Genomic DNA, 23,806 nt, shown 5'->3' on the forward strand with positions numbered 1-23,806 from the left:
TTTAACAGGGCAAATTGCTGAAAGCACATGTCATTTTTAAAATAAGCTTTCACCTGGTGATGCAATGAAATCTAGATCCATAAGGGAACATGAGGATTTGGGCAGATGAAGGATATTCCTGTCTGGAAGCTATAAAAACTCATGTGGTAATTGATTTGACTGGATTCTAAGGCTGATTAAGTGGTCATAGATCTTTAGGACATAGAAGAAGATTAACCAGAGAATACATTCTCTTCTATAGAGTAATAAGCTGTGAGTTTATGGTTTTCTATAATTTCTCAATCCATTTTACATTTTTATTAAATCTGTGTTATATAGCCTGTTATTCATTGCAAAACATAGCCTTTAAATAAATGCTAAGATGGCTTCTAAAGGTTAATGTTGCCAGTGTCAGATTTTTCTAGGTGATAGTTTAAAAGGCTTGACATTTGCTGAGTAGCCCCTGAGAAAGTGCTCCTCCTAAAGAACATAGCATGTTTCGAAACTAGCCTCATTGAACAAACATTAATTGGGTGTCCCCTATATACTAGGTATGCGGGTATGAGGGAAAGGAGTACCTGCCTTTGAGACAGTAGGGATGTAGTGATAAAAAACAGCTGTCCCTGCCTTCTCCACACTGCTGAATGGGGAAACAGCATAGCAAGGATAGGTACCCTGAAAGTATGAAGGAATAGCATCATGCATGCTAGCGGACCCCGGGGACCCAGTAAGCCTTCCTGGAGGAAATGACAAAGCAGTTTTTAGATATATTGAAGGGGTTTACCTTTGGAACCTCAATCATCATCCATTCCTTGTCTGTTGTTTCTTACTTACTGAATTTGTATTGCATAAACTGTCATCTAAGAATTGATACTGTCTTTTTAAAAAAGATTTATTTATTTATTTAGAGAGAAAGAGAGCATGAGTAGGGAGAAGGGCAGAGAGAGAGGGAGGGAGAGAAAATCTCAAGCAGACTCTATACTGAGCATGAAGCCCAGTCTGGGGCTTGATCCCACGACCCCAAGATCATGACTTAAACCAAAATCAAGAGTTGGTCGCCCAACTGACTGAGCCACCCAGGTGCCTCAAGGATTTATATCAGCTTAACTGAAACTTTGTGTATTCAAACTACAAGAGTTCCTTTTTTGTTGTTGTTTAATATTTATTTATTTATTTTAGAGAGAAAGAGGGAGAGAGAATGTGTGAGTCAGGGGACAAAAAGAGGGAAAGGGAGAGAGATCTCCAGCAAACTCTGCACTGAGTGGGGAGCCCAACTTGGGACTCTATCTCACAAACTGCTGGAGTGAGCTGAAACCAGTGGTTCATTGCTTAGCTGACTGAACCATCCAAGTGCCTCCAAACTTCAAGAGTTTTAACCAGAGTGGGAACCAGTTATTTCGAAAACTATGCTTCACTCACCCAGCTGGTGAATTTGTTGTAAAGATGGCATTTGTCCAATTACATCCCAGAGCAGAGGTATCTGGGAATACCTTTAACAATAAGGTGTGGCTAAGTAGGGGCATTATGAGATTTCTTAGTCTTCAAGAGATATATATCCTGTTACTGGAAGTTTATTGGGAAAGTACAGTTAAATTAATTAAACAGGGAGGCATTAGACTGAAGTGACTCTAATGCCAGGATTGCCTATGCAAGCAAACCAAAATCTAAGCCTATAAATGAGTCAAGTTTACGAAATCAAAACACTAAGGACAACCAGTCATAAGCAGGCAACTAGGCTTTGAGTTTTAACCAATCAAATAGTTGCTTTTCTTTGGTTTCACACATTCTTTATGTAAGTCTTTCTCCTGGTTCCTGGAGGTGGAGGGCTCCTATCCACTTCTGGTTTGGCACTGCCTGATTGGAAGGAATCACTTTTTGCTCAAATAAATTCTAGAAATTTTTAATATCCCTCAGTTTATCTTTTAAAGGTGTGGTGGAATAGAAAGCCATTGCCTACTACGCCTCACAAGGATTTTGAATAATGTTTCCCAATCTACTAGCTTTTTAAAATAGTAGCTTAAAAAATGTTTCAGTCTCGGAAGTTGACTTAAACACAAAGATAAGGCTAAGCCTACCCTCCTCAGGTTAATAGCTCCTATAAACTTAAATAAATATATACATAGAAAATAAACAAACTTTCAAATTAAGCATACATCGTAAAAACTAACAATTTAAAACATTAATATAATTTGTGCTACTACTTTGGTAAAACTAAAGAAGAAAAAGATTTCAAAGGTATCAGGTCAGATTTTATATTTTCATATACATTTCTTGACCTCAACAATACTAGTACATAGCGTGCCAATTCACATTAATGTTAATAATTTCAAGAATTTATGTTAGGTGAAGATAATTACATGTCATACTTAATCAAAATTTGGCCAGAAACAATGTTTGTCAATTCATTGACTGTTATATGAAATATACACATAAATCTAGTTATTGATGAAGAGAAAAAAATCTTTAACGTGTATCTCCTCTTCTATATGTTATATTCAGAAATAGAAAATCACATACACCCCAATATTAGTTTCCTACTGCCCAATTTATCACACACTTGGTGGCATAAAACAATATATACTTACTCTCTTACGGTTAGTTCTGAGTCGAGTCCAAAATCAGCTTTATTGGACTGAAACAAAGGCTTTGGCAAGGCCACACTCCCCCAGGAGGCTCTAAGAAGAATCTATTTCCTTGCCTTTTCTGGTTTCTAGAGATGCATTCCTTGGCTCATGGTCCCTTCCTCTTCAGGATTCAGCAATGTTCATCTTCAAGGTCAGGAATGTTACATTAAAAAAAAAATAAAACATTTAGGATTTAAAAAATTTTTTTTAAATTACATTTTTTAAAATGTAACATTTAAACATGTCCAGTGTGGAGCCCAACATGGAGCTTGAACTCACAACCCTGAGATGAAGACCTGAGTTGAGGTCAAGAATCAGATGTTCAACCAACTAAGCCACCCGGGCACCCCAGCAAGCAATGTTATATTTTCAAATCTATCTTTGCATCATCATCATATACCACCTTCTCTTCTGTCTGTCTCATGATTACATTGTGATTACATTTAGGTAACCCAGATAATCTCCCAATCTTAAAGTCTTTAACTTAATGACATCTATAAAGTCTCATTTGCTATGTAGAACAACCTTCACAGGTTCTGGGGATGAGGATCTGTTTCTGGGGGCCAGTGTAGCCCATCACAATCTCCTTATGACCCAAGTATGGTGGTACTGACTGCTGTGCAAAAGCTTTTCTTGACTTCAGTATGTTACCACTCAGTATTCCCAACACTGTTCTCAGGTTACGTTACTGAGAAAATGGCATTTACTTTAATTGGCCTTTACTCAGGACATGAAATATGAATGCAATATAGACACATGCATGAAATTGCATGATGGCATTCAGCTCTTAGGTGCCATCTCATTGTCCCATGCATGTATCAGTTTATTGTCTCAGACTATCAGATTTGTTGGCACACAGTATCTCTCTGGTCTGCTTGTCCCATCATCATGGTGATTTAGCTCCTTCCAGCCTGAGTTTTGACTTCCCTCACAGAAAGGATCTGATTGGTCAACCCTGAAGCATTCTTAGAGGTCATCTCCTTTAGACAGAGCTTTCACGGCACTCCCCCCAGCCCTTGTTATGGGATAAGCATTAGCAGGTCCTGTGATGCATTGGGCACTTCCTACAAGAAGTCTTCTAAAGAAGAGCATCTTGGAATGGTAGGCAGTTTCTCAAATGTGGGTGGTTTAGCTGCATAATTTCTTTAGTAAAAGGAGAACAGAGTCCATGCTTCTATGAACTACAGAATAATGACAATCGCTAAATAGCTATATTTGAGGAGATAGGGTACATTCAAGGGAGACTATTCAAATTCATTAAGTCTTTTTCACTATCAGTTATGGCTGTGTACAAAACTAAAAGAGTTACTAAACATTTAGGGTAAAGAGGAAGGTGGGTTGAATTTGAGGAAATTGCCCATGAGTTCTTATATCTTTATTGATTTCTTGTATGACCAAAGGCTCTTCTCTTTGGAACAAAGGAACAGAAAAACACTTTTGGGGGTAAAAGTAAATGCAGAAGCAAGTCAAAGTGAGAGAATCACATATGCAAGACTAAGCAGCAATATGCTTTAAGTAGACAAATTAAGCTGGAACAAAGCAGATGAGGGAATTCAATGGAAAGTTAAATTCATGTGTATTGTAACTTCTAGTGAGCAGGAGCCCAGTCTAAAACTCTGGCATCCAGGCTCACAATTCAGGGTTTTTCTACCATATTTTGATTTCTGTCGTATTGTCATGAGTCTGAAAGCTTCAGAGAAGTAAAATGACAGATAATGTTTGCAGTTTTCATAGAGATTGTTTGGAGGAAAGATACAACAACTACCATGATCCAATCTTTTCATAATCTTTTTTTTCCTCCATGTACTTCTAGAGAAGTATATAATTTTTAAAATCTTCTTGGGAAATTTCAAATCATTTGGTAATTTTTACATACTACTGAGTTTCTAGAACTTGTTAAATTTTGGTTTACATGAATTAAAATTACTATGTAATTGGATTTATTGAAAAACTTATTTAAAACAAGACTAACAATAGTTGAGAATTCTCTTAAGACAACATTATTGTTTATATTATTTCCCTGACCTATCCTTACACAGTCATACTTCTTTGTTACTCATTAATTAGAAAGTGAGAGGAGTAGTATGTGTGAGACAGAGTTTGTTGTCCCTGCTGTAGACCAAGATCTAAAACAGTCCTATGGCGGTCACTTCTCATGATTGCTGGGGAATGTTTGTGGCCAACAATAAAGAAAAAGTGAAGTCAAAACGTTTATCTTCAGAAGTGGCCCTTACTTCAAAGCAATGAGAAGTTCACAGAATTCTAAATAAAGAGGATTAAAAAGGATGTTTCAGGAAGGGCACAATATGGAGGAAATTACTAGACTAGAAAAGCATTAAATATAGTATAACTTTTCATATACCAGTTGCCTCTTGGCCAACATTGACTTAGCTTCTAATGCAACCAAATGGAAAGCGATTTGGGCAATGAAGATTGTTATTCCACAAGTAAATCTTTTTTTGCAAAGCCAAACAAATGAATTTTACAATGAATTATAATGGTTTTATCCTTATACCAGTAGTAAAAATAGAATATGGAAATTTAAAAATATAAATGGGACTTTGCCAAATTATCCATCCTAATTGAATAGACTTAAGTTTGATTTATATGCTTTATCATCTTAACTCATTGTGTAAACTTGATTTGAAAATTCAAATTAATCTGAAGAAACTTTCATTTCAAAATGAATCAATACATCCCTTTAATAGAAAATTTCAAGAAATAAGAATCGGTAGAGATAGCTTCATTTCCTAGCAACAAGTCTCATATTGATGTTATGTTTTTCCAATGGCGCATATGCATTGTATCATAAGATTATAATTACATTTCAAATTGTCATAACGTATAGTTATTTTTTCCTACATATTCAAACAACTTAACAAAATTAAAGTCAAACCCAACAAACTGTCTAATAATTTTTACCAACTTAAAGTGCCATAGAGAAAACAATTAAAATAGAGAAGATTTTCTTTGTTAACAGCTCACCAGTCAAATGGGTAAGCAATTTTTTTCAGCCTTTTTTTTTTTTAAGGTAATTGCTACACCCAACATGAGACTCGAACTCATGTTCCTGAGATCAAGAGTTTCATGCTCTACCAACTGAGTCAGGCAGGCACCCTGATTTTTTTTTTTTTAAGTTAAATTTTAAGATGAACAACTGACTTGTTAAAGACTAGTCATATATTCCCAAAATATATTGTTATGGCTTAAGAATAGCATGATATAATTTCTGAAGTTGAAATAAAATCATGTTTCTCAATGGGTATGTTTCCTTTATGTAAAAATTTAGTCATTTATGGATGTTTGGAAAGACAGTCCATTCTTGATTATTCAGAAATCAGAGCGGTCTTTCTTCTGAGTTTTCATAATCAAATTTCTGGATTTACATCAGATCTTATAGGAAAGCAAAATATAAAATACAAAATTCTTACAAATATGTAATACAAAACTACCATTTATAAAATTTATAAAATTTAGTCCCCTCTCAAAGAACACAGAATTCTCTATGCATAATGTTAGCCTTTAATACTCCCCATGGCTTCAAGCATCAGTATCTGGACAGTTGGATGTAAAATATAATGTAAGGCAAAGTGAAAATGCAAAACTTACACAAGATGCAAACTTTCATAAAATCACTGAGAGTGACAATGGAGAGCTGCTAGGTTGCCAGGCAAATGCATATGTTAATACTCAACCACCGGAGAAGGCAAAAGCAGCAGGAGTGATGAGAGAGTAGGAGCTTCAAGAGAATTCTTTCAACACTAAAGGGTTAAGGGAGACCTGTGGGGAAAGGTGAATTGAATTGAAGACATCTTATTATCAAAAACATTTGTTTGCAACGTTATGCCTCAAAGCAATGAAATTTTGGCTCATTCTCTGTTCATTCCAAAAATCAATATACAATGACAAGTTGTAAACTAAATGTTGTTAAATATGATTATTTTCACAATTTCTTTTTCATTTTCCAAGCTAAAGGTCCATCCAGTCTCTTACACTTCCTCTTTTTCCTTCCCTCCCTCCTCTTTTTTCCTTTCTTGTCCTTCATTATTTATGAAGACATTTTGGCCCCAGGGTTAGGATCTACCTTCAGTTGATTTCTCCTCCTACCAAAGTGTCAGATCATGAGAACCTTTAGGGCAGAAACAGAGAAAGGAATGAGCTGGGCCATTTCAAATCTCAATAACCTGAAAAAGAGAGGAATAGGGGTAATGGTACCTGCTCTGAAATGCCATCATCTTTTGGGGGCAGATGTTCTAGATCTGTGAACTTCCCAGTTCTCAGGCATTAACCTTTCAGAGCTGGAGGGGAGTCTTTTCTTTTCTTTCTTTTTTTTTTTAAATTTATTATTATTTTTTAAAGATTTTATTTATTTATTTGACAGAGAGAGATCACAGGTAGGTAGAGAGGCAGGCAGAGAGAGAGACAGAGGGAGAAGCAGGCTCCCCGCTGAGCAGAGCGCCCGATGCGGGACTCGATCCCAGGACCCTGAGATCATGACCTGAGCTGAAGGCAGCGGCTTAACCCACTGAGCCACCCAGGCACCCCAAGGGGAGTCTTTTCAAAAGCAGAATGTAATCAGTTATACTTCGTAGTCTCATGTCCTCCTTATTCACTTAGATTCCCAAATTTTTGTTTAAAATAAGGTTTTTCAAGCCTAAATTATATTCCCTTTATGGGTTATTCTTATTTTTTTCTTTTAATCCTCTTGCTTGTCCTGCCTCCTACGTGTAGGCCTACCTTAAGGTGTTTGCCCCTCCTTTCCTCTATGCTTTCCCTTGAATGTCTTGGACATTAGGAGGCTGTGTTTTTAAATGGTTTCATTGCTCACCTGGTAAACAGGTATGTTTTAGGGATTTTCCAAATAGATTTCTGACCATAAATAAATAAATAAATAAATAAATAAATAAATGTATTTTTTTTTCCTGCATGAAAGCCAGGCTTTAACAAATGAAACAGGTACAGCCTCCCAGGGGGCCTTCTGTCTTACTCTTCTGCCATATGTGGAAACAAATATCTCACATTCTTCCCTTTCAGTTGGGATTTGAAACTGAATCTCTTCCTAGTTAATATATTCTTTTTGTTAATTGCAAGTATCGGAGAATACCATTGCCAGAATAAAATTTCAGTTTCTTTCATGCATCAGTAATTGAAAAAGGAAATATTACTGGACTGCCTTGCTCATTATGATTCAGCAGAGAACATCCATATCCGTGAGGAGTAAGAAGTATGGGTACCTACCCTCCCGGTGCATTCTACTGAACCAGAGGTAATTAATACTGGTCACCCCTAGTTCTAGTATGGAGGTATAATAGAAATATTAGGCGTACCTTATAGGTTGAATTCTAACCTTAAGAGGTTATCAATACTTGCAAATTATATTCTTCAGATACCATACAATTGGTCTGCAGAGATTATTTAATGAAAATCTCTTTAGCGATAAGCTGCAATATGAAATGTGAAATGATTCTTTACAAGAACATGCTTTATACAGGATTTTATTATATATTTCATTTAAAATATAGACATTAGGTAAAATGTGGTTCATCAATGGTGATTATAAACTTTATAAATCATTTCATGATATTCTTGATTTCATTTACACAGAGAATGAGTAATGTATTGTAGCAAGGAGCTGTTATCCCCTCTAAAGTCATGTTGTAAAGCAATACAAAAAGGTTTATTATTTTAAAAACAAATTCACAATTTTTTTTTTTAAAGATTTTATTTACTTACTTGTCAGAGAGAGAGCAAGCAAGAGAGCAAGCACAGGCAGACAGAGTGGAAGGCAGAGTCAGAGGAAGAAGCAGGCTCCCTGCGGAACAAGGAGCCCGATGTGGGACTCGATCCCAGGATCCTGGGATCATGACCTGAGCCGAAGGCAGCTGCTTAACCAACTGAGCCACCCAGGCGTCCCACAAATTCACAATTTTGATGTTGCTTTTCCTGTACTTTTATTTCAGGAAGTTAAAATACTGATTTTCACAAGCATGAACGTTTTTAACTTTCACTACATTAAAACAACAACAACATACCAAACCCTGCAAAATAACGAGTGCTATATTTTGGTGCAAAATTTCTTCTCGGCATTTTGATAAATAAGCCATTGGTACATCATAGTCCACAAAGATGGAGATGCTGTGTTAAGGTACGTGAAAATAGAGAGGCTTCAGTAATATCTACTTGGAATATGGTTGTATTTCTTTTCCAAAAAACCTTTGTGCCATTTTTCACCTCAAGTTTTTCCTTTAAGAAGCACATTGTTTGGAATTCATATTCCTCCCTTAGCAAGGTTAGGTTTTTTGTTGCCTTGACAGGATACAGAGGTCTTGATTCATGTTTGCATAGAACTAAACTATCACAGTATATCATACCCCTACTGAAACTATTTTGCTGGCTTTCTGTCACATTACAAATTGATTTTAAAATACATTTGCCTTATAAAGGCATAGACTGCTTTGCCTGTGCTTAAACACTGCATAAACCAAATTTAGTGATCTGTTTATTCTTCATGCTTGCATGGACCAAGTTGTTTGCACTTTGCAATGTCCAACTGTCGGCGATAATTTACTGCAGAAAAAACCCCTTTCCCCTATTTCTAGAATCTGTAACTCTTACCGTATGAATTTAGGAATGAGCCAGTTTAATGTTATAACTTACTACAATAATATATTTGTATGTATGTGCTCTTATATTCATATACATTTGCTCTTAGTTGTAATGTATAGAGGTTTGTTCTGTGCTTACTTGGTTGTAAATTTAAGGACAGCACAACAGAGAAATGCACACACATGCTGATTTATTGACAAAGACTGCAAACATATTTCAGTTTATGGAAGGGAAGATGATGTATTTTTCTATTTTATTGTCTTATGAGGTCTATACTGTTATCCTTTGTTTTCAAAAGTTAATGGCGACTTTATTTAGAAAACTAATGGATCAAATACTGTTTAAAATCGGTACTGCCACAGCTTCAGATCGGGTATGCTTATCAACAAATAACACTTGAAATATAAGAAACACTCATTTCAGGTAATACTTAATGATTTTTGAATGATTATAAAACACTTTGTGAAGCTGAGCTTGTCAAGATTGCTTGATCTGTGAACATGTGAATGTTGTAATTTTACTTAAAGAGATAGAAAATTTAAATGAGAAGAAGAGGGGATATAGGGCTATCTTTGTGTTTGATTTGATGTTAAATTTATTCTCTGAGTGAATGGAATAGTTAATTCAGTATTTTAAAAATTATCCTTAGTTTTTTTTTTTTACTGTGTTATACTGATATTGTATAATAAACAATACCCTGTCATCTGAGAATATCTCTATTCAAAGCTTCAAAGAAAGGTGTCTTTTTTTTTTTTTTTTTTTTTTTTTTTTTGGTCTGTGATTCAGATTCAGAATAAGTTAGATTTTTGTGATTCTCACCCAATGTTTCAACCATTTATTCTGGCACCCTATAATTCAAGAAAGGAAATTTAACTCCTACTTGGAAATGAAACATAGAAGAAAATTTCAAAGCAAGCTGCATTGTCTGTCGATTATAATGGGAATTGGCCAAAACCTTGACAGGTTTTTTTTTTAAAGAAGGTATTTTCCTCTACAGAGGCAATTGTGCACTGACAATTGAAGTTAATGGTTTTGTTTTAATTTTAACAAATGTGGGGTTGGCTAAGTACCTCTTAATTTGAGTTTGGACATAGAGAAGTATAATAATAAGCTCTCACAGGGATGGTTTACAAACTGCTTTAACATAAGCTATTCTCATTTGATTCTCACAGCAACACAAAGAGAAGGCAATTATTATTTTCCCAATTTTGGAGTTGATAAAAGGGAAGCACAGATTGTAAACTCTATGAGGACAAGGATAGTTGGTCTCATTCACCCGTTTTCCCAGCACCTAAAGTACGGACTGGCCTATGATAAACTCTCAAGGACCACTTGGCACATGAGATTTTGAGTGGAAAGATGTATTAAATGGCTTCACTAAGGTTAAAAAAAAAAAAAAATTAGTACATGGGAGACCAGGGCAGGAACATGTATCTTGTATCTCCAAAAACACTGTGCTGTTTTTTTTTGTCTTTTGTTTGGCTATTCATTAGCAATTATCCCATCCCTTCTGTTTTCTCCTTCCTGCTCCCCATCTCCCAAATAGATGCTTGTGAATTCTTTCAAAAATCTGTATACTTTAAAAATATATTTCTTCTCAGGGCACCTGGGTGGCTTAGTCAAGTTAAGCATATGACTCGATTCCAGCTCAGGTCATGAATTCTTTCTTTCTTTCTTTCTTCCTTTTTTTAAAAAAAAAATTTTTATTTATTAATTTGACAGAGAGAGACATAGTGAGAGAGGGAACACAAGCAGGGGGAGCTGCAGAGGGAGAAGGAGAAGGAGAACAGGCTACCTGCTGAGCAGGCAGCCCGATGCCCGGCTCGATCCTAGGACCCTGGGATCATGACCTGAGCTGAAGGCAGAGGCTTAACGACTGAGCCACCCAGGCGCCCCTCAGGTCATGATCTTGGGGTCATGATTGGGCTCTGTGCTCAGTGGGGAGTCTGCTTGAGATTTTCTCCCTCTGCCCCTCCCTAGCGCACACACATTCTCTCTCTAAAGTAATAAATAAATCTTTAAAAAAAAAAATATATAGATATATATATACACATATACATATTTCTTCCTTTAGTTTTAAATACTCTTAGCCAATAAAAATGGCTGGAAAACAAAGGGCATTTTTTTTCTTTTTCTGTTCTTTCTCAGTTTTGATAATTACTGCTATCACAGCATCCACATTCACCGAAAGCAATAAGCCTGAAAGATGTGAAAATCTTTGACATCAAGTCACTGAGTGTGAAAATAGAACTCTATTGAGAAGATAATGTGACCAGAAAAAATTTCTGGTAATATATTTTCCCCACAAAAACTGTCATTTCTTACTCTGGAAGGAAAAGCCTACAATTCTTGGGCTGTTTGGACAATTTTGAGAGTGAGACAATAGAAATGTGAAACACCTTCTAGCCCCACAGCCTTTGCCCATCCTGCTCTGGAGCAAAATATTTCCCCTTGTTGGGGGAAGGGGGGCAGGCAGTATCTTATATGTAAAAAAAAAACCTAAAAAACAAAAAACAAAGAACAAAAAAACAGGAGCCTTTCTTACCTAGCCCTACTGAAGTAAAACAAAAGACAAGATTTCAAACCAGACTCTCACAATTCAGAGCTCTTAACATCTTTGTTAATAATTTCATATATATTTTTTAAAGATTTTATTTATTTATGACACAGAGAGAGACACAGCGAGAGAAGGAACACAAGCACAGGGGAGCTGGAGAGGGGGAAGCAGGCTCCCCACTGAGCAGGAAGCCCGATATGGGGCTTGATATGGGGCTTGATCCCAGGACCCCGAGATCATGACCTGAGCTGAAGGCAGACGCTTAATGACTGAGCCACCCAAGTGCCCCATACTTTCTCAGTTATTTCAAGATCTGAATTTGCTAACTCCTCCTCCCGTACACACCTTTTCTTTCTTTCTTTTTTTTTTTTTTTTTTTTTTTTGGCTACATAATGATGTGCTTTGGCTCTGATCTGTAAACAATAATGTGTACAGGTTCTTCACTTGCACCAAAGAGACCTATGTGTTCAGACATGAAATATCTTCACCTTTACACTCAATTACATCGGTTAGATGGCATTTTCAAGGGAGCCAGTCCCCATAAATTCATAGATTTCAGGTTTGTTTCCATAGCAATCCTATATCAAGCTAAAAGCATTCCAGAGTTAAAAACTTGTTCTTAGAAGTTTTCAGACCCCAACTCCTGGGACTTTTCTCTGGCTGTCTTTTCTAAGGTTTTATTTATTTATTTGGGAGAGGGAGGAGAGGCAGAGGGAGAGAGAGAGAAGCAGTCTCTTCAATGAGCAGGAAATTGGACAATGCTGGGCTCATCCCAGGACCCCAAGATCATGATCTGAGCCTATGGCAGACCCTTAACCAACTGAGCCCCCCAGGTGTCCCCGGCTGCCTTTTCTGTTTGTAAGTTGAGTCTCATGACAGTGGTGCTTCCTCTCCCTGCCCCTTCTCCTTTTCTTCTCTCTTCCTCCTTCCCAGCCTTAAACCTAATTTCTCTCTCCTTGTCCCATGGAAAGTAGTTTAAACACTGTCCATTGCTACTTTAGCTTTTGCTACTACCCCTCTCAGCCAAGCATCTCATCAAGAACTTTCCCAAATCATTCCACAGACAAAATCTGGTTTAAAAAGGTATTTTTTACATTCTGATTTTATACACTCATAGGTTTTGTTTTTCTTCAGACAGTTCTATTATAATGTTCCAGTCACATACCAGTAGTCATGGTTGATGGATGGTGGGGGAGGGGAATCTAAGCAGCATCCCCCTCCCCACCCCCCCTGAGTGAAGAATTCAGTCATAGACAAATTGTGAGGCACAACTGATTTAGAGATTTCTGGGAAAACAACTTATCTTAAGCACCGGGAAAGTAGAGCAAGTTTGGCCCACAAATAATGGTCCCCGCCACATCAAAGGGCCAAGCTGACTCTGACTACAGCATAAATCTTTCATTTTGTCCTCATTCATTCATTCATTCCTGTGAGTATCTACTATGGCCCTGGAGCTGTTTTGAGTGCTGGGGATAGAGCAATGAGTAGACAAAAATCCCTTGGCACATGCATTCCCTAAGGAAAGACAGATAATAAATTAGATAAATCAGTTAAATATATAATGCATTAGCATAAGTGATACCTGCTAGAAAAACATAAAGGAGGCAGAGAAGGGTAGCAGGCATTCCTCCAGATAAGGCCATCATAGGCGTGTGATGTGAGTGTACAAACCACAACAAAACAAAAAAAAGCCAATTTCATACAATAATTCTGAGATACTGAGGGCACCATGTAACACTCAATTAGTTCAGCATAAGTACAAAAAAGTATGGGAATAGGAATTCTGTATGAGTACAACAGTGTTGACATGGAATACCTTCCAAAGGCAGCATTTTCGGGCTTGGAAGTGTTGGGGGGCCCAAAGGCATGAAGATCTTAAGACTTTGGAGCATGCCAGGCAGCGGAAATCACTGTGGGGCTCGGCCTCAGAGCAGAATCACGGATGATGGCACTGGGTCTGTGAGTAATATGTGAATCACAGCCTGCAGACTCCCACAGGGGAGCGGGCAGGAGAGACACCAGATCTGATGTAACAGGTCGATGCACCGATCTGCTGGTGTTTGCTGGGCAGCTGGCTTTCTGAGTGTAGTTCCAACACACGTGCTGGTTGATACTCATGTGAAATTCATGAGTTAGACGGAAGTGAAACTTGTCAGTGATGTGAGTGAACTGTTTGCTGCCTATGTTTTGAGTATTGCAAGAATCCAGCTTCGTGTGCCTGTTCACAGTGCAAGAGCTGCAGACATGACATAGTCACCTGCATTATTAACACCTTCTTCATCTAGGTATAGACTGCACGACCGGCAAAACAATGTATCAGACCCTAATTTGCAGCACTGGCCAATCTCCATGGTGTAGATACTTCTAAATACTCTCACTGTGGTTGACTTCAAGCCACCAAGGGACAATGGTGTTGGCAAGAAATGGGCAAGATGATACCACCCTATATACTGGAGTATTTCCACCAGAGAGACAAAAAAAAAAAAAAAAAAAAAAAAACAAACAGTGTAAATCCCATTAAGAGGATAGATGATAAGAAAGGTAGTAAAATATTCAGGAAGTATATGAGTTTTTAATATTTACTACATTTGCTTTAAGAAATAATATATTTGATTCTAAGTTGACACAATATGGTTTTTAACAGTGGTTACGTTTAACAAACAGCTAGTAAATTTTCTGCAAATTTAATACCGGCTCTTGTGAGCCCGTACAAGTCAGCTATCACACACTGCTGGTAGGTGCCAAAACTATATAAATATGGGTTATTATCAGCAATGTGACTAAATTTTATTCTCGGACTCAAATTGCCCCAAAAAGGCAAGTTTAAAAACAAATGTTTTAGTTTTTTAATTTTACTGTTTGCTTTTTTACTGGGGCTTTTCTTTGAATAGCTAAGTAGCAGATTTCCAAATCTCTTAGGGTATGTAAATGAGCAGAGAATAATCTCAGCCATTAGTTGTTGATTCCTGCCAGCTTTCCTCTCAGAAAGGTGACTTTTCACTGATGACTCCCTAAATGCTAGGAGTTGTTTATTGCATTCAGCTCTGTACTGTCTATAATCACTGCTATCTAATATGTATTAGGTGGAACCAGATGGAATCGCTGCTATCCAACCATTTTTGACCTAGAAAAACAGTAATTTCATAGGTTTCAATCAAGTATCTTTGCTCTAGTCAAACTGGTCCCGATGTTCCTCTGTCATTTGTGTCTCTGTGTTCATGGAATTTTTCGCATCCGAAATAGTCTTTCTCCTCCCCTCCTGCTACTTCAAACCTCTCATCTTCTAAGACTTAACTCCTGCTTTCACATCTCCTACAAACCTAACCCTGATCTCTTGAATATTCATTAAGCAATTCTAAGTGTTGTCTCCCCTGACCTTTTGTGATACTTGTATGTACACCACATAATTGAACATAATTGTAGTCTGTCTTATATTATTTGTATGGTTTCTCGCATTAGTCTTGTCTGTAACTAGAAGGTCAATTCTCTGAATGGAGGAACTAGAATTTAACACCATGAAGCCCCTTTTCCTCCCCTGTCAAATGGAGAGATAATGATGTCAACACGGTGGGGTGATGTTAGGGTTTTATGATAAATCTGGGTTATATAAACTCTTCTCTGGAAGTTTAAAATGAATGTAATCTACTTTTGTTAATGTTTTGAGTAATTCAGGGAAAGGTACGATTATCACTGTGTATGTCTGGCTTAAGAATGAGAAGTATTACAGTTGTTTTTTAGGTAATGTTTTTGGTTTGACTCAATTTCCCAATCTTCCAAACTGATACCTAAAAATGGCACAGATAAATGGATAGATATATAGACAGATCAATAGAAAGAGAGCTGTTGGGGGGGGGGGCACAGATACATTTAAAAGTTGAAACACACTGGATTCCTGTCTAGTTGAGTATACATTAAGATACTGTGGTTCTTATTACCTAAGAATAAAACTCCTATCATTTTATTATTCTTGAACCTAGAGGTGTTTTGTGCAGTAATAAATGCTAGCATTTTTGAAGAACTTACTATGACTTTGCTGAGTGTATTAGCTTGTATTCGTACAACAGCAACAATGTATTTTCTATTATTCCCATTTCACAGATGAAAAAATTATATAATCTATTTTTTGAGATAGTGAGAAAAATAACTAAATGAAGACATTTGCAAAGAAGTGAGGAGAGATTTAATTAAGTATCTCTCACAGAGAGTGACTTTACAATAGTAACTCAATTTTAATTCAGCTTTATAATACTCTAGAAAGCATTGCTAAAGGGGTATGAAGGGTTATTACCAATAGTAGTAAAGTGAATCCCATATGAACAAGACATAATTTCCAAAATAGTGTAGATACATAGATAGATAGATAGATGGAAAAAAAATAAAGCTTTGTGATGACCACTGCTTTCAGGGATAATGGTATATAGTCATTCACTCATTTCTTCTTTTTTTTATTGAACACATACTCTATACAAGGCATACTTAAATATACTAGCTACCTCTTACTTGTCCGCTGAAAGAAATTTAAATTATTGTATGAATTTTGATTAGGCTGATTACAAAATTTTGAAACACAATGGCACCCAAATGAGGGCCAATGCTCATTTCCTAAGTGAACATTTTATGTGCAAACAAACAGCTGCTGGAATTCAACAGAATTTAAAACAAGCTGTTTGTAAATTTTACTGACAGCTGTTTTTGGTGATTTTTGTCAACAGAATTTTCCTGCTTTGCATCACAGAGGTTTTTTTTTTTTTTTTTTTTTTTTTAGTGTCCCCTTAAAGAGTAACTTGCTTGCTTTAATCACGTTTACAGAGACTTATGACTTGACGCTTATTCAGTGGTACAGCTTCTCAACACAAAATGTCAGTGAGCCTGTTATAAATTGCTTCTGGCATTCCTACTCTATCTTTTATTTGGCCGGGAGTATTTCCACCTGAAAGTGATAAATTCCTGCTATAACCGCTTTATGTGCTTCAGTAATTACACTGTACAGAAAAAGGGGCTTTCTACTGAGGTGTCTCTTTAAAAATAGCAAGCAATAAAAGGCAGTGGAATGGGTTGAACTCTCAAATCTATCGAACAAAAAACAATGACCAGTGAAATATCTGTGTCAGACTGTATTTGATAAATGATCAGGCAGTACAGAAGACACCCAAACCTTTAAAACCACGGCTGTATTAATGTAACTATGTCCTTAGACTAGTTACTTTCGATCTTGTGACAGAAATCTGGTGGATGCCCTCAAGAACAGAGCTAACATGCTTTCAAACATCATCTGGAAATATCTAGATGCTTCTAGAGACTTGGGTAACTTTTCAGTAAACGCCAAGGTCTACGTGACTTTGAGATTGTATCCTTATGTGCAAGTCAGAGAGAGCAGCATGTCAAAACAGTTCAGTGGAATCCACTGCAACCAATAACTTGATCACTAGATGTAGCCCAACTGTGCCGACCAAGAAGAGCTCCGCACTGGTTTTGAGTGGTGGGTGCTGAGTAGTTTGGGCCATATCTGTTTTTGTTTGGTTCTTATAAACTGTCTCTAGTACACAGAATGAAATTATTGTTTTTCATTGCTGAGGATATTTGCTCTTAAAAAATGAACAAAATGTTGTCAAATGTTGTCATGTTAATTGAACAAAAACCATAAGGATTTTTTTTAAAAAGATTTTATTTATTTATTTGACAGATGGAGATCACAAGTAGACAGAAAAGCAGGCAGAGAGAGAGGAGGAAGCAGGTTCCCTGCTGAGCAGAGAGCCTGATGCGGGTCTCGATCCCAGGATCATGGGATCATGACCTGAGCCGAAGGCAGAGGCTTTAACCCACTGAGCACCCAGGTGCCCCCATAAAGATTTTTTTTATTATCTAGTCCTAACATCATGCCATGGATGGTGTTAGGAAGCCAGTGGATACTTCATTTGAGATGATACTAAAACAGACTATGGTTCTTGAACAAAATCCAAACTGCCTTCAGATTTATTGTGTCTTATTTGCAAAGGAATTCTTACGGCAAGTATCTCTGCCCCAGTAGTCGTGAAAGGACTGGCTCCTTCTTACTCAGAATATGTCCTCTGTCCGGAGAGAATTTTAAAGCAAGGATAACTGGCTTAGTGCAACTCAAAAATGCTAAAACTAGTCCTAAAATTGGGAAAATGTATCGGGTGTTTGTTGTAAATTAAGCCTATTGCAAATATATGTATTAAAGCACAGTGCACATCCAGCGTGAAGGGATTTCCATTGGTTGTGCAGTGTTCCTGGTTTAGAACATTTTTCATGATTTGTAATTCCTTTCTCATAACAACCCTACAAGAGTGAGGTTGGTATACATGTATTCTAATTTATGTAAGATGAAACTAAGTTCCAAAATAGGTTAAAACAATGGGCCCCTGGGGACCGTCCTAGGAAATGGCAGGACTTGGTCTCTAACCCCATTCTGCTTCTCTCCAGAGCTCTGTGCATTTAATCATTATTCCACACTGGATTCCAGAAAAAAACAGCACAGAGCTTATGACTTTAACTTAGGTTAAGAGCATTTTCACGTAGGAAGGCTGGTTCGGTCCAATGTAGAGAGCACAGACCACACTTCTCAATGCTCTGAGGGTGGTTTGTTCCATGCCACCAATTACCAGATTCAGTGGTTCCTAATTAATTGTTCTCAATTAATAAAGCTTGACGGGGGGGGGGGGGGGGAGTCTAGGTTTCATAGAAGTCCTTGCAAACCAAATTTTATATGTGACAAAGAGAATGTACATAGAAGAGTCCAAGCGGTTGATTTCACTGCCTGACACCATAATTAAAAGCCAGAGAAGTATTAGTGTACATGGCTGGATTGGGGAGCTAGCTTCCCATGCCAGGGCAGGAGAGGCTTGGTGTTATGTTTGTCCCGTTTTGCTTGTTAAATATGTTTATCCAAGTGAATATGAGGAAGATTTACTACTTTGTGAAATCCTTCACAACACAACAGAAGAAAAAAAATTAGCATTTAGACTGTTTTCAACAAACTGTTATATTGAGCCTGCAGATCAGAAAAGAGACCAGACCCAGAAGCCTCTGAGGAGAGCAGCACTACAGATGGTAATCAGTGCAGTGAGGAAGGGCATGGGAGAGAGAAGGAGAGGAAAACAGGCTCCAGCAAGCCAATTTATCTGCCTGAGAATGCCTATAGGATCCTGAGTTGGACCTGTAGGACCTAGGAAGGCTGAATAATTTTGCAAGAGCCCAAAGTACTGAGGAATATTGCTGAGCCAGAAGAGTGGGAGAAAACAGAGCAACGCACCTAAACTCCAATGTTCTTTGGGAGGAAGGCTGAATAATTTTGCAAGAGCCCAAAGTACTGAGGAATATTGCTGAGCCAGAAGACTGGGAGAAAACAGAGCAATGCACCTAAACTCCAATGTCCTTGGGAGGTCCTTGCGGGCACACGGAAAAGGAATTAAGACCTATAGTCCCTTTTAAAGTGAAGACAAGCTATTGCGAGTGCCCTAAGCTAAGGTTTTACCAAGACCCTGTAGATGGACTGGATTTTCCTAGGTGGTTTTTCTCTGGAGGCAGAATTTCAGGATTTTACGTATTCTTGCTGTACCTCATGCTGGATCAGTTGCCCATCTTTTACGCACACATATAAGTGCTCATGGGAGAAAGAACTGGCTCTTGAAATTCAGGATCTAGGGCTGAGAGTAAGGGTTGATTCAAAGACACAAATCTCATATCACCTCACACCTGTCAGAATGGCTAAAATCAAAAACACAAGAAATAACAAACGTTGGCAAGGATGTGGGAAAAAGAAAGCCTCGTGCACTTTTGGTGGGAATGCAGAGTGGTGCAGCCGATGTGGGAAACAAAGACAAAAGAAATGTAGCTTAAAATCTCCTTACAGCTTGCAGCCCACTGAAAGATACCCGAAACCGGCAGAGTGGGACCTTCCACAAGGAATTCATGGCTGCCTTGGTGCCTTCTTGTTTAAAAGTAAACTTATCTTGGCAGCAGCTGGCCCCTGAAGGTCCTGAGAGTTTTGCTTCCAGATTCCCTGGATCTTGCCCTATCCCTAACCCCACTAATTAAAAAGTATACAATCAGGCACTCCTCACAGTCCCAGTACAGCCCTTCTGCCCACAGGTCCTGTCCCTTGAGTAGGGAAGTGGTTAAGGTCTAGGCAGGAGGCTGGCCTCGGCTCTGAAGCTATTCCTGGAAGGTGGAGATGCTGAGACAGAGCAGGAACAAGAGGTAAGGGAACAAACCAAGACAGCCCAAGAATCTCCAGGCCACAAGCTTTCCAGTCAGTTCTCAATCAAAGACTGCCACTAAAAGCCCTCAGTGGCAACCCACTCAGGACCTCTCTCACTCTAGAGAGCTTTTTCCTCTCCTTTCAGCTCTCACCTTCACTTAATAAGCTTTCACTTCACCTCACCCTTTTGTGTCTGTGAGATTCGTTCTTCTACTCTGTGAGACAAGAACCCTGTCTCATTCTTGTGCAACACAGTCACTCTGGAAAACAGTGTGAAGGCTCCTCAAAATGTTAAAAATGGAATTATCATATGATCCAGTAATTCTGCTACTGGGTATTTAACCCAAAGAACACAAAACAGTATGGAGGTTCCTCAAAAAGTTGAAAATAGGGCTACCCTATGACCTAGCAATCACACTACTGGGTATTTACTCCAAAGATACAAATGTGATCTGAAGGGGCACGTGCACCAGAATGTTTATAGCAGTAATGTCCACAATAGCCAAACTATGGAAAGAACCTAGATGTCCATCAACAGACGAATGGATAAAGAAGATGTGGTGTCCACACACACACAGGAATACTATGCAGCCATCAAACCCCCCGAATCCTGCCATTTGCAATGACGTGGATGGAACTAGAGGGTATTGTGCTAAGCGAAATAAGTCAATCAGAGAAAGACCATTATCATATGATCTTTCTGATATGAGGAATTTGAGAGGCAGGGCTGGAGGTTGTGGGGCTTAGGAAGGGAAAAATGTGCAACAAGATGGGATCAGGAGGGAGACAAACCATAAGAGATCCTTAATCTCATGAAGCAAACTGAGGGTTGCTGGGGGGGGTGGTTAGGGATAAGGTGGCTGGGTGATGGACATTGGGGAGGATGTGTGCTATGGTGAGTGCTGTGAAGTGTGAAAGCCTAATGATTCACAGACTTGTATCCTTGAGGCAAATAATACATTATGTGTTAATAAAAAAAAAAAAGTACATGCACCCTTTATTTGCAATAGCCAAAATATGGAAGCAGCCCGGGGTGCCTGGGTGGCTCAGTGGGTTAAGCCTCTGCCTTCGGCTCAGGTCATGATCTCAGTGTCCTGGGATCGAGCCCCGCATGGGGCTCTCTGTTCAGCAGGGAGCCTGCTTCTCCCTACTTGTGATGTCTCTGCATCAAATAAATTAAAAAAAACTTAAAAAAAATATGGAAGCAGCCCAATTGTCCATCCATAGATGAATGTATAAAGATGTACACACACACACACACACACACACACACAGACACACATGGAACATTACTCAGTCATAAAAATAATGAAATCTTTTTATTTGCAACAACATGGATAGATCCAGAGAGTATTCGGCTAAGTGAAATAAGCATGTCAGAGAAAATCAAACACCATGATTTCACTCAAATGTGGAATTTAGGGATGCTTCGGTGGCTCCGTGGGTTAAGCCTCTGCCTTCGGCTCAGGTCATGATCTCGGGGTCCTGGGATTGAGCCCCACATCGGGCTCTCTGCTCAGCAGGGACCCCGCTTCCACCTCTCTTTCTGCCTGCCTCTCTGCCTACTTGTGATCTGTCAAATAAATAAATAAATAAATGGAATTTTAAAAATGTGGAGTTTAAGAAACAAATGAACTCAGGAAAAAAAAAATACAAATCAAGAAACAGACTCTTACATCTAAAGAATTGGTAGTTACCAAAGGGCACTTGGGTAGGGGGATGGGTGAAATAAATGAAAGAGATTAAGAGTACACGGCCTTTTTTTTTTTTTAAAGATTTTATTTATTCATTTGACAGAGAAACAGAGGCAGACAGAGGAAGAGGGAGAAGCTGACTCCTTGCTGAGCAGAGAGCCAGTCATGGGGCTCAATCCCAGGACCCTGAGATCATGACCTGAGCCTCCCAGGACCCCAAGAGTACACTAATTGTGATGAGCGCTGAGTGTATAGAATTGCTGAATCACTATATCATACACCTGGTAACTAATATAACACTGTGCAAATTATACTGGAATTTAGCAAGTAAATTGTCAGCCATATGCACTGTGACAGGGCAGGGCTGGAAGGAAGGAAGTGGGAGGGAATGTTGCAGAAGGGGAATAACCTTGCTTATTCTCTTGATGAGTTTATTACGGCCACCATCAAACAGCTGCTGGGAATTTCATGAGATTTGGGGAGAGGTACTGGGGCAATGGCAGAGGAAAGAAAAACAAACTAATGTTATCATTGCCCCTGTATCGCCATTCATTTATCAGCACCACACAAATAGGCCAGTGACAACTGTTTGGTCCTTATAGCATTTTACCCAAATGTGAAACTTGCATTTACTCTCATCAGTTACATTATGTAGTAGTTATTTTTTAAGATATTATTTATTTGCCAGAGAGAGTGTGCAGGAGAGCGAGTGAGTGAGAGCACAAGCAGGGGGAGGGTAGGTAGGAGAAGCGGGCTCCCTGGTGGGCAAGGAGCCCAATATGGGACTTGATTCCACAACCCTGGGATCCGGACCTGATCCTGATCTGAGGGCAGATGCTTAAATGACTGAGCCACCATGGCATTGTTAGGTCCATAATCAAAGGAGCGAGACTGATACAAAGCAAAAGTGAAGCAAAGCTTTATTTCGCGCCAAGCATCAGAATCAAACCAACCACTCAGAACCGCCTCTTACAGAGAGGGCGACCCCTCCCTGCCTTACAGACTAACTTTTTTAGAGCAAAGGCGCTGTGGTTGAGCCGCACACTCCTTGGTAGCTAGGGAGACCATATGCGCGCCCGCGCCCCACTGATTGGATGACTCCACCTGGCCCGACTCATTCCTGAATTTGGGCAGCTGTCTCCACCTGACCTGACCCGGCCTTGTATTTGGGCTCTTTGTTATCAGGGACTGGTCGACTATATTTTACTGGTTTCCCAGACTTGCTTTTAAGTAAGTTCCCCTGGGGGGTGGGGCAGGGTCAGTTTAAATTTTACCGCATAAACAACAAAATCACTGTTTAACCGGATAGAGCTGCTCTGGCTAAATAGGCCCTTACAGCATCACATATTATGCCCTAATTAAAAAAGCATCTGATGGGGCGCCTGGGTTGGCTCAGTGGGTTGGGCCTCTGCCTTCGGCTCAGGTCATGATTTCAGAGTCAGAGCCCGTATTGGGCTCTCTGCTTATCGGGGAGCCTGCTTCCCCCTCTACTTGTGATCTCTCTGTCAAATAAATAAATAAAATCTAAAAAAAATTAAAAAAGCATCTGGTAAAAAAATTTAGTGTTGGGGCGCCTGGGGGGCTCAGTGGGTTAGGCTGCTGCCTTCAGCTCAGGTCATGATCCCAGAGTTCTGGGATCGAGTCCCACATTGGGCTCTCTGCTCAGCGGGGAGCCCTCCTCTCTCTCTGCCTGCCTCTCTGCCTACATGTAATCTCTCTCAAATAAATAAATAAAATCTTTAAAAAAAATTTAGTGTTATTCTGTGGTAAATGAAGCATTAACAGAAATGGATATATATATATATACACATATATAATTATATTAATATTAGCTACTGTTGAGTAGTTATGATGTAGATGATTTTACATTTATCTCCTTCAATAATTCTCCAGATCTACAAAATATAAATATTATTCTCACCTTATAGGAAACTAATGTTCAGACAACTTAAGACTTGATTTAAATCACATAATTATATAGTAGAGGAAGTAGGATTATAAATAGGACTGTTTGGCTCCTGAAATCCCCAATTTACTCCATTACACACACCATAGCATCTCTTCAAGTTCAGCATTTCTAGAGTTTGATTTCTCTGAGGCTCTGCAAAGAGTAAGCAATGGCTTA

The sequence above is a fragment of the Mustela nivalis genome (genome assembly GCF_964662115.1).
Source record: "Mustela nivalis genome assembly, chromosome: 11".
In the NCBI taxonomy this organism is placed as follows: Eukaryota; Metazoa; Chordata; class Mammalia; order Carnivora; family Mustelidae; genus Mustela; species Mustela nivalis.